Source organism: Malania oleifera, chromosome 3, assembly GCF_029873635.1.
Source record: "Malania oleifera isolate guangnan ecotype guangnan chromosome 3, ASM2987363v1, whole genome shotgun sequence".
NCBI classification, from domain to species: Eukaryota; Viridiplantae; Streptophyta; class Magnoliopsida; order Santalales; family Ximeniaceae; genus Malania; species Malania oleifera.
In genome coordinates this window covers 61,897,278-61,910,370 of record NC_080419.1, presented here as the reverse complement: position 1 = coordinate 61,910,370, position 13,093 = coordinate 61,897,278, and positions in this window count along the sequence as shown.

Here is a 13,093-nt window from a genome sequence, read left to right as displayed (position 1 = left end):
TTATATTAAATGTTGTACATAGAAAAATAATGATATTTTATTCTGGGAGATATTATTTTCAGGGTGTTGAGTGGGGAACCTTGCGAGTGTAGGACCAGGCACAATGGGGGGCTTTTGCAGAAATCAAGTAAGGGAAATATGATATACTAAGAGTTTTAACCATGTTATCAGAGATTTTATGTATATACATGTATGCCAGTTTATTATTTAGTTTTTACAGAATAAGAGTTTTTAATGTATGTGTGGCCTGAGTAGATATTTACTTGATATAGAATCTATACAACTTTTCCAGCATATCATGTTATACAGTATATACAGGTATAAACAGATATTTATCAGACAGATATAAACAGATTTTATTAAGTTCAATATATTACAATATTTACAGAATGCCATGTTTTCCTAATGCCATAACACTCAGATTATATAGATAGATTACACAGATAGATTATACAGTCACATATACAATTATAGCATCTAGATGCTGCAATTATATTATTCAGATATACACTCAGTACAGAATTATAGTATTATGGTTATTTTGGAAACATGATGAAAACAGTAAAGATAGTTATAGTATATATATTTATACATTATCAGATCCTTGAGAAAATAGTACAGACAGATACAGTTTACAGAGCACGGTATCGTTGCTATTTATAGAATAGAGTGCAACCACATATCTCAGATAGTGTGTGGTTACCGTCAACCACGCTCGGAGTGGATGCAGCTCCCCAATTTCTGGGTTGAGGGGGCCGATTTGATGAGGTAGTAGTCCAGTTCCGTACCTAGGAGAGGATGCAGTTTGGCCGAACTGAGGAAGGGTAGAGTCCAGTGACTTACCTAGTGGGCCAACCAGAGTTAAGTCCTGCCTACGAGCCGCACAAACCTGTCATGAGGGCCTGGTTTGACGAGGTAGTAGTCAAGTTCTGTGCCCAGGAGAGGATGCAGTTTGGTCGAACTGAGGAAGGGTAGAGTACAGTGACTTACCTGGTGGGCCAACCTAAGTTAAGTCTCGCCTACGGGCTGCACAACCCTATCATGAGAGGTCAAATCATGACATACAGACTTCTAGGGAAAAAGCATAGTTATGTATATGTATACAATTTTACAGCATTTTATAAATATAGTATGATATTAGAAGTATGAAAAATAGAAAATTCAAATGATACAGTTATATTTTAAGCTATGATAAATGTAAGATATGTCTTTACTGATTTGCCAGCTTATACAGTTTCAAATGTATTTATTATAGTTATGCAACTTGATTGCCACACGCTAGTAATAGTATATTTCCACTTATTGAGCATCGACTCATCCCATTACTTTAACATTTTTCAGGTGAACCGGCTAGGCAAGTAGATCAGGCTCGCGGATAGAGTGTTTTCTTGATTGCCTTGCCAATAAGGTAAGTGTGTTCAAAGGGTTGTGTTTTTGGGTAGATGGTATTGGTGTGAGATATAACTATGGTTGAGAACACTGAATTCTGGTGTTGTAAATAAATAAATATATATATATGGATGTAAGATTTTACGTTTCTGCTGTATAGGTGTGTTTATTATGTACAGAAATACCTCAGTGTCCATCTAAGGCCTGAGATGCTCTAGCAAGGATATCAGAGTAATTTATTTATTAATTGAAAAAAACAATCGGGTTGTTACAGTTGTGTGGTGCTGGTATTATTATTATTATTTTCATTCTAGTGCAATTTTATTTCACTTTTTCTCTCCTCTGCTCATTCTTCAATTTCTTCCTTTTCATGGTCAATTGGGACAATCATTACAGTTCTTTTATCGTCTTCATACTACCTATGTAAATTGAGCTTGGACAGTAGCTTATGAACTAAGTCTATATCTAGGGGCAGCTCAGCCTTCACATCTTGAGTAGGCTACAAGACCTAGGTTTCTATTTCCTCACTAGATGTCACCTCTAGGCTAACAAGTCAAAAATAGAGACTAGTGTACAAAGAATATCCAAAAAAAAAAAAAAGGGGGAAAGTTGAATTTCATGAACTCTGAGCTGACGTCAAAAACTCAAAAGAACGATAAATGGCTCATTATATAGTTTAAGTGTGTAACTCCTAAGTTATATGCAAGTATGTAAAGAATATAAGTCAGTGTTAACCTTGGCTTAATCATCCATATTCAAAAAAAAAATTTCTTAATGTATTTTCTCATCCCCCCCCCCCCCCAAACTAAAGTGGAACATTGTCCTCAATGTGAAAGCATAAAGGAAGTAGAGCGTACCTAGGTGGAGAAGTAAGGAAAAAGAAAAACTAAAACTAAGGAAAAATGTACCTGAAGATTAACTAAAAATAAAACAAGATAAAACAAAATGAAAAGAAAGGGAAGAAAAAAAAAACATCATAGTCTGTCTGGCAAAGGCTCTGAAGGAATTTCATCTGGTGGGTGTAGGTCTATAAATTGAACCAGCGAGTCTTCAAATTTGAGTCGCCACAATGATTCTATCTTGTTACCTAACTCACTCTAAAAATGAGTAGTTCGGAAGTTATCTCAAGTATAGGGTTCAATCGTGTAATATTTATCCCAATGGTCATATCGTCTCCTTAGGGAATGCAATTTAATTCCAAATTTTACGTAATTCCAATCAGAAAATAATAAACAAAAGGGTCACTAAACACAGTTTAGATTCGGGTTTTCTAGGATGTTGAGATTTTCTTTTTGACGAATTAAAAGAACATGCAATTTAAATTCTAAATCTTAACGCGCACGAAATTTATTAGTGAGAAATGAAAATCCTGCGCTTGATTAGGCCAGAATTGAAACATGCATTTGAACTTCGGAATAAAAACTAAAGACGATAACTTCCCTATTTAATTTAAGTACACAATTAAAATAAACTCATTCAAACACAAATTCAATAAATACCAAATTTCTAACGCATTTAAGAACTCAAACCAAAATTAAAACTTTAACCACTAAACAATAATTAAGCACGATAAAAAATCAGACTTTAATAAAACTAAACTTAAACTAAATCGAACTCAAAAAAATTTAATTTTTAAGAAGACAACTAATCTAAATCCTAAAGAATATATATATTGTATTTAGGAGATTAAACCGAACTTAAAAATAATACTCAATCAAACACTAACTCTAATAATAACACTAATTAAGAAGGGAAACAACACAAATAAACTTTAATAATAATACCCAAACAGTATCAAAAATTAAGACTTTAATTAAAATCCTACCAAAAACAATAACAATTATTCAATCCTTAAAAGCAATAATAATAAAAAACAATTAAAAGAGCATATAAGAAAGAAAAGAAAAAGAAAGAGAAATAGAGAGAGATGGAGGAAGTAGAATAAGAATAAAGCTGGCCGTGGGCAAGAGTTGCAGCAGTAGGTAGGGGAGAGCAGCAGCAGCAGCCGTAGGCTCCAGTGCTCGGGTCTTTCAACACAGCAACAGCCAACAGAGGGCATCTCGGGTTGAAGGAGGAGCAGCGGCCAGTAGAGAGGGTCTCGAGTTGAAGGAGGAGCAGCAGAGCAATGGCAGCCTTCTTAGGTTGGGACCTTCAGTAGTAGCAACGTAGCAGGACATAGTAGCACAGCAGTATCAGCAGGGAGAGGCTCTCGGTTGGCAGCAAGGGAGCTTCGACTTCGTGGGCCTACAGCAGCAAAGAGAGGAAGAGAAGTAAAGGAGAGAGAGAGAGAGAGAGAGAGAGAGAGAGAGAGAGAGAGAGAGAGAGAGAGAGAGGAAGGGAGAAGGAGAAGGAAGAGGGAGAGAAGGGACTTCGGGTGATGGCAAAAGGGGGCTTGGTGAGGAGGTTCACGGTAGCAACAGTATATGTTCCAGCAAGAAGAAGAAAGAGTAGCAGCAGGAAAAAAAATTCGAGGGGGGGGGGGCAGTAAGAGAGAGAGAGAGAGAAGAAAAGAAAAAAGAAAAAGAGAGGGAGAGACCGAAGATTAGAGAGAGAGAGTGAGTCTAGAGAGTTCAAGTCGAGAAGGAGGAAGCTGAGGGAGAGGAAGGAAAAGGGAGAGAGGAAAGGCACCAAGACGAAGGGGAAAGGAAAAGGAGAAAAGGAGAGGGAAGGAGCTGTTATCGGCAAAGAAAAAAAAATACTTAAAGCCTCCTTTTTTAGATCCCTAAAAGGGTCTGGCTGCATGGCTGGGTTAAATCACAAATTATTTTTTATTATTATTTTTTCTTTTCTTGTTTTTTTCTTATTTCTCCTTTTTTCTTTTCCTTTTTTTTTTCCTAGTGAACAAGTCCGAGTTTGACCCTCCTAAAGTTCATATCTCTCAAAACACAAAACACAAAAGTTGTAGAGCACTCCCTCAGCTTTCCCTAAAATTTTGAATTGTCTCGATTGGAGTTCAAATGAGAAAGTTATGCCCAAAATACAAAGTAGTATTGATTTTTGCTTCCAATAATTGCCCTACGATAAAAAATACTAAAAATTCATAAATTACTCAATAAAACCCAAATATTATAAATAGAACACAATGTTAAAATATTGAGGGTAATTAGGTATTTAATTAAAAATATAATTCTTAATGCATGAATTTAAATGCCTAATTATGCAATTTAGGCGCGTAATCATTATCTGCACAAAAGTTACCCTCAAATAAATCAATACATTCTAAGGTACCAGACAAAACATGTGCAGACTATCTTCCTTGTTTTAACAAGAAAAGATCTTTATTCAGTATATTTTTCAGGAAATTCACTTCTTTAAGAACCGGTCTTCGAGGCAAAGTTGTCAGAGCAGTTACCTTTGGTTCTTCAAAAGTATCAACATTAAATTTTTTACCTAGTTCCTTGAAAATTAAACATTCCCCATTCTGCTCACCCTCTTTATCGGGTGTACCCATCACCGTACCACTGTGGGGATTTGTTTCGGCATTACACTCTTTGACACTTACCCCAGTAGGGAATGATGGTTCCACGACTGTCAATCTCTAAGGGTAAGGTATCATAGGTTGGTACTCCTTACTGGTCTCGGTCTCCACATTAACTGACTTCTTCAATCCTAGGCTCACTTCCTTTGATTTTTTTTTTACCTCATCCATCTCAGTTGTAACTTCAGGTGTCGAGACAACTGGTTATCTGTCGATGAGTATCTTAGGTTGGGGAACTTCTTTTCCACTTCTCAAAGTAATAACGACATCCGCTATCTCAAGAGAAACATTATGTATTTGTTGATGTTGGTGCTGGTATTTTTAAGGATTAAGCTCAGGTTCTACCAAAAATTCCCCTTTTTAATAAGATATTCAATTTCTTGCTCAACTCATTAATGGTGTCCCGCAATTCATTCAAGGTCTGAGTATTAATTTGCATATATTCCTGAAATGTATTAGCCACATGTGCCATGCTATCCTCAAAATATGTCGTCGGTGAAATAGGAGCTTCCTTAGGTTGAAATTCTTGAAGTGCATAGCTCTAATAGATTTACGACGGCTGATACTGAGGTGGAGGAGCATCTTGATAATATGTTGGCTCATATTTACCTCCACCACTGATTGCGCTGATAGGTTGTACTGCCATGGATGCCTGATCACATGGTGTATTTCATTGTCAGACACTTTTAGCTAAGTAATCAAAGAATGATAGTGCCTGATCCAGGTTCCTTACTGAACAGTTCCCCATTGCACATAGTTTGGACAAATTATTCGCAATCACGAGTAAGAGCTGTATAGAAATAATTGACTAACCTCCATGATTCAAACCCGTGATGTGGACAAGTACTTAGCAGATCCTTGAACCTCTCCCAACAAGCCCGAAAAGTCTCATCACCCTTCTGTATAAACTGAATGATTTGTTCCAGCAAAAATTGAGTTCTCTATGAGGGACAAAACTTATGTAGAAATTCATGCTCCATATCAGCCCAATAAGAGATAGAGTGAGGTCTCAAAGAATTAAACCACATCTTCACCCTATCCTTCAAAGAGGAAAAAAATAGACGAAGTCTAGTAAATTCATCAGTTTTAGCACGAGGGAAGAAAATATTGCAAGTCAACTTAAATTTCATCAGGTGCCGATAAGGAATCTCGGATTTTGTCCCATAGAACTGAGGTATCAATGACGTCCTCCCGCGCTGCATCATGAAATTAAGTGCGTCATTAGGTAAAGCGGTGTAAAATGGTGCAATGGTGCATGTAAGCTGCAAAAATTGCATAAGCGTGCATGGTGCAGGTGCAACCATATTTTCTTCAAAACTCAAATTTTATTTTTTTTTTTTTCATGAGAAAAATTAAAATAATAGGGAAAACACTAATTTGAAACTAAAACTGACATTCTCCAGCAACGGCGCCAAAAACATGACTCACTCTAAAAATGAACAGTTCGGAAGTTATCCCAAGTATAGGAGTTTAGTCGTGTAATAATTAGCCCAAGGGCCAGATCGTCTCCTTAGGGAATGCAGTTTAATTCCAAATTTTGTGTAATCCAAAAAAAAAATAAGAAAAGAAAAAGTTTACTTGTAACACCCCGAACCCTTAAATCTAGGTCTGACGCGTTATACTTGATAAAATCCCTGATAATCCATAATCAACATATACGCAGCGGAAAATATAAATATAATCTCCTAAAATATAATACCAAAGTTTTCAAAATCTATCTACCAACCATAATAAATTAATCATCCACCTGTATTCAAATATATACATATCTCCAAACATTATCCACAAATACCAATATTCACAACACCAGTATGTTTCACAACCATTCATAAAATCTAGAAGACTCAAAATATAAAACATAAAATATCTACATTCCCAAAAACATAATTAAAATGTTTATACCCTTCTTCTTGTATCTCCCAAAAATTCTATAAAACCTCAAGCTTTCTAAGCTCGATCTCAAGGAAATCCTGAAAAAGATAAATTCATATTCGAGTGAGACACATCTCAATAAGGGAAGAAACAATATATTAAAACAGTGTGTGGCTAACATGAGTTTATATAACAATATAATATTTAACATTTGAAAATCGTTAAGACAATTTCTGAAATCATTCTCTGATCCTAACCAAACACATGCAAAAGATTTAACCCATGAGATTACCCGAGGATAGGGGTGATTACCCGCCCATACAAGTAGCACCCCTCTATTCTGATACATTTGGCAACCCAAAGGTCATAGCTGAAGCATACTAGAGCACTCACCTTACTCAATAAGCTCTCAAGTGATAAATTAATTTCATACTCACACAGTTCATACAAAAGTTTACCGGCGAAGGCTCCCAAGAATAGGGAAATCTACCCGCCCATACAAGTAGTTTCCCTCTGGCCTAGCACGTTATGTAGCCTACTGCTACACTTGACACAATTAGGGCACTCACCTTCCTCAGCAAGCCCTCCGGCGAAGAGTTCGCCCCGCCCAATCGTAACATGTTCTACAAGCATAGATACTTCTAGTATCATAATACATTGTTCTTTCTGTCATTATTCAACCATTCACACATGTTCATGTTCATAACTTTAACATTCCATTTCATTTCACTTTACGTGACTCTTTCCCATTTTACATTGTTCACATTTTACATTTCATTTCCATTTCATTTTTTTCCATTCTCATTTCATTTCATTACATACCTAGCATCTTTCAACTATTTTACCCAGCATCTTTCAGCTATTTTACCTAGCATTTTTCAGCTGTCATACATTTACCCAGTATCTTTCAGCTATTTTACCCAACATTTTTCAGCTGTTACACATTGACCCAACATCTTTCAGTTGTTTTACCCAACATATTTCAATTGTTTATATGGTTGCATTAACACACACAAGCAGCATATTTCAGCTCATACTTCATTCTCAATGTATTACTTACTTAACCTGCATCTCATGCATTTAACATATATTTGCACAGAACTTACATTTACTCATGCCACACAATTTAGTAATAAAATTCATACACTACCTATAAAATAAGACAACCAACATTTAATGTTTATATACTGAAAATACCTTTCATTTCTTACATAATTATCCTGAAAATATTTTCCACTTTCATCACTTCGTTTTGGCATATACGTATCTAATAAACAACCCTAAACTCGGAAAAACATAATTTAAATGGTTGACATTTTAAACTCATACCGAAACATATACATGTATATATAACACAATTTATTTTTCATTAAATTCATAAAAATTTTGGTTTAATATATATTTTTCCCCTTACCTGGTTTCTTGAACTACGCCAACAAGGACCCCAAAAAGATACCTGCAGCGCTCACGCAGACCCTATAATAAAAATCCTAGTTGCATGTAATTAATCTTGAATAAAATATTATTTTAATATTTCCTAAACTCATAAATTTTAAATAAATAATTATACCCTTAAATATAGTCAAATTATCAAATTTCTCAAATCTCACTCTCGCTTTGGAGTGGGGCCTAGAAAACCTCAATTGGAACTTTACTTATGTCAAAATGACGACGATCATGACTAGGACTCCATGGTCTGATCGTCGATTTAACAGTAGATTTAACAAAAAATTGAGAAATTAGGGGAAAGTTGCCTTACCCCAGAAATGGTGCCTACGCCGCTCCCACAACAAATCTGCTCTAGTAGAAATGCCGGTGGCGGAGTTAGGAATCCAACGGTACCTTCCGTTTCCCGATCGGCGCTCGTTAGGCCAACGAAATTGAGGAGATAGCGAGAGGCGGAGACGGAGACGACAGAGCTTTCAGGGGTGGTCTTTCTCTCTACGCTCTAGATAGATCCAGAGCTTCCAACTTCCCCTTCTTTTTTTTTCTCTTTCTTTTTACTTATTACATATGATAATAATATTATATTATATTCTATATATATATATATATATATATATTACCACCATTTTATTTAACTAAATTAATTCAATTTAATAATGTTTAATTAATTAATTAATTAATTACTAATTACTCTTAATTAAATTTTTTTTCATACTATTTCTTTTTATTTGTTTATTTAATACATTAATTTAATAATGTTTAACTAATAAATTGATTAATAATTTTAATTAATTTTTTTAAATTTTTTTTCTGAGTTACTACATTACTGAACACAGTTCAGATTCAGTTCCTTAGATATTTGAGATTTTTTTTAACGAAATTAAAACAACGTGAAATTTAATTTATGAATCCTAACACGTACTAAATTAACAACAAGAAACAGGAAATAAGCACAATGAAATAGACGATGACAAAATTAAATACCAAATACAATCCTACGTTTAATCATTTAGACAAGAAATAAATCTCACGTTTGAAATTTTGGACAAAAACCTAAAGATAAAAACTTTATTAATTAACTTAAGCATTCCACTTTAAAATCTTCAATCAACCACTTACACAAGCAAAATCAAATTTTTAACACAATCAAGAACTCAACAAAACGTAAATTAAAAACTGAACTTTAATAATGACTAGACAGAAATTAAAAATTTCAAGACTTAAGTTAAAACACAACTTAAATAAGCAAGATTAACTTAAAAAATTATTTAAAGGAAAAGAGAGAATTAAAAGAGAGAAAAGAAGAGAGATGGAGCAAAAATTTAACTAATAAAAATATTCTTAAATTAAAGAACTAACTTAAACAAAAATTTAATCCCAACCTAGAATTGAAATAAACTAAATTTTTAATAAAAATTAATTCTACACTATTGAATTCAAAGAGAGAGAGAGAGAGAGAGAGAGAGAGAGAGAGAGAGAGGGAGAGAGAGAGCTGGCCGTATTTTGCAGAAAAGCTGCTGCTATGTCTGCGCCCATGACCTCCTGGCCTCCTCCACAAAAAGCTACTCTAAAAGAAAATAATATAAAACCCTACCTCTAGCTACCACTTTCGACTTGTCAAACTAAAAACTAATAATTCCCCCCCCCCCAGCTAATTGAAGACCCAAAACACTTGAAGACCCAGCGCCTCTTGCGTCAACTTGCATGGCCGGGTCACATAAAGACCCAACCCACTTTTTTTTTTTTTTTTTCTTTTGTTGTTTCTTCTTCTTTTCTTTTTTGTTTCCCAGTGCACAAGCATGATTTTGACCTTCCTACATCCTCTAGCTCTCAAAATTCAAAACATGAAAGTTGTAGAGAATTTTCTTAGATTTTCACAACATTTTGAATCATCTCCATCGAAGTTCGGATGAGAAAGTTATGCCCAGATTACGAAGTAATGTCAAAATAGTCCATAAAAATAGTGTATGGTAACTTCACGTTCGATTTTGTCTTTGATTCAGTTAGTGTTTCTCAAAATGCAAAACATGAAAGTTGTAAAGGGTTTTCTTAGCTTTTTATAGCATTTTGAATCATTTGAATCGGAGGTCATATGAGAAAGTTATGCATAGATTATGAAGTAGTGTCAAAAACGATCTCTCTTTGCGTGCATGGCTCGGCTTCCGAAAATTATCCTTTATGTTGGCCTAACAAGGTTTTTCAATTGGTTTTCGTGATAAAAAACAAAAGACTATTTAACTTGGAAAGGTTGAGGTTTTATGTTTCAGGAAATATGGATTAAGTATGGTTCAAGTAAAGCTCAAGTATGGTTCAAGTAAAGCTCAAGTATGAATCAAGTGTGGGTCAACTAAGACATTTGCAGCTCAAGTAAAGAATTTCAAAAGCCATATTGAGGAGGATATCAAGCTTGGCATACAAAGTTTTAGGAAATATATTGTAAGTATTTCAAAAGCTAAAATATCGTTTGAAATATGTTTTGAAGCTCTTCCAAGAGATTATGAGGACTTAAAGACCTATTTAAGAATATTAAAACAAGTCTTGTAAAAATCATAAGAGAGCAAATCAATTTTTAAAGATAAATATTTTCTAAAACAGGTTCTTAGCATATCAAATGACTGAACTTTTCAGTTCAGATGTCTAAAGTAGCAACTTCAGATGACTGAACTTCATGTTCAAACATATGAAGAATTACTTTAGACGTTTGAAGATTTTATAGATCAAAATAGAAACAAGCAGTAGTAGTTCAGACGTCTGAACTCGCAACTTTAGACATCTGAACCTGGCACCTCAAACGTCTGAACCCTCTCTTCAGACATCTAACCCTGTATCTAGTTCAATTTTTAAAGAGTTTCAGGAACTTCAGACGTCTGACCTCCAATCCTCAGGCATTTGACTGTTCAATAAGAAAATTTTTTAAAATCTTATTTTTTAAATTATAGCCGTTTGAACCCCAAATTTTCTAACAACTTGGGAAACTCTTTAAGGAAACTATTGCAACAAGGAAACTTGCTTGGAAGCCTATAAATACATGGTTCTTGTAAATCAAAAATATACCAAGCATTGAAAATCTCTCAAACTCTCTTGCTCTCAAAGTCTCACCTTGTTCTATCTTTTGCAAACTAAAAGTATTGTTGTTCTGATACTCTTGCTCATCAATTCCTGAAGAAAGATTACTGATTTCTCATCTGGAGAAAAGGAATTTGGTGAAATTCTTGTAAAGCTTCAAAAGTGTATTTCTTTCTTGATATTTATCTTTTGAAGTACATAATTTTAATTTCTATTAATCTGCTCTTTGTGTGAGCATCTCTTGTACACCAGTTTTTTTGATATCTCTCTTGTAGATTTTGGACGATTCCAGGTTGTTTGATCGTTGACCAAATTAGGGTATATTGTTTGGAGAAGGTGGGTTCTAGCCTTGGCCAAGGAGTGATTGTAAACAGGCATTGTTCCACCCAGTAACGGAACTGCTAATAATGGAACCCTTCGGTGTTTTTCCAAGGGCGAGGACGTAGGCTATGTTGAAGCCAAACCTCGTAAAAACCTTGTGTCTTTCTCTCTTCTTTACTTTCAATATTATGTACTTGTTGTTGTATGATTTAAAGTGCAGGTTGCATGGTTCAAAAGTTAGACATAAACAAAGATTCTTGATATTTAGAAAGTACGTTTTGATTAACCATTAGTAGAAACCCAAAAAGGGAGTACGTTGGTTAATCTGCGGAAATCTTGATCAAGAGAAGTGCATACGAAGAGGTTACTCAAAGAATGTGGTAAATAATCACTCAGAAATTGACAAAAGTACTAATATTCTTGGTTGAGTGGTTAAATTGTTTTGATTTCATTGATTGGCTTCTGAATCTAAATTTGTGTATTTTCAAGTGTGATTATCAGTTATTAATTGTGTTTTTCTTGGTATCATAAGCAAAAGCTCAAAAATTATTAAAATAAAAAAGATTCCAATTCACCCCCCCTCTTAGGAAGCTATTCCTAATTTCAATTGGTATCAGAGCCTAGTTATAGAAATTCCTAACAAGAAACTATAAAAAAATCTAATGGCAAATATTGGAGTAGCACCCTTCAGTGAAGGACAATCCTCAACCCGTCCACCAATCTTTTGTGGACACAATTATACCTTTTGGAAAAAGAGAATGGAAATATATCTCCAACACATGGATTGGAAAGCATGGGAAGTCGTTATGGATGGAAATCTTATTCCCACTAAGATAGTTAATGGAAAACATATTCCAAAAGAAAAGAAAGATATGACTGACTCAGATTATAAAATGCTTCAAATAAATGCAAGTGCTATAAATGCATTATATTGTGCATTAGATGCTAATGAATTTAATCGAGTCATGGCTTGCAAAACAGCTAAGGAGATTTAAGACAAACTAGAAGTAACTTATGAAGGAACCGTTGATGTTAAAGATAATAGGAAAGACATGTTACAAGCGAATACGAAGCATTCAAGATGAATTCTGATGAAACAATATCAAGCATGTACACCAGATTTACCTATATACTTAAGCACCTTAGGAAAAACCTATACTACCTATGAAATGATCACAAAAATTCTAAAAGGCCTTCCCTATATTTGGGAACCAAAGGCTACAGCTATCACAGAAGGTAGAAACCTCAAGACTACTTCTTTGGATGAACTTATAGGCTCACTTCTCACCTATGAAATGGCCTTGAAAGAAAGGAATCCTGAACCAAAGCATAAAAGATCCATAGCACTAAAAGCATCTAGCCACAGCACTAGTAAAGAAGAAAGTGAAACAAGTGACTTAGATCAAGATGAATTGGCATTCATTACCAAGAGACTAGGAAAATTCTATAGAAGAAATAAAAAATTTCCTAGAAAGTTTAATAAAAAGAAAACCGAAAAAGGAGAGACAAGTAAGCAAGAAA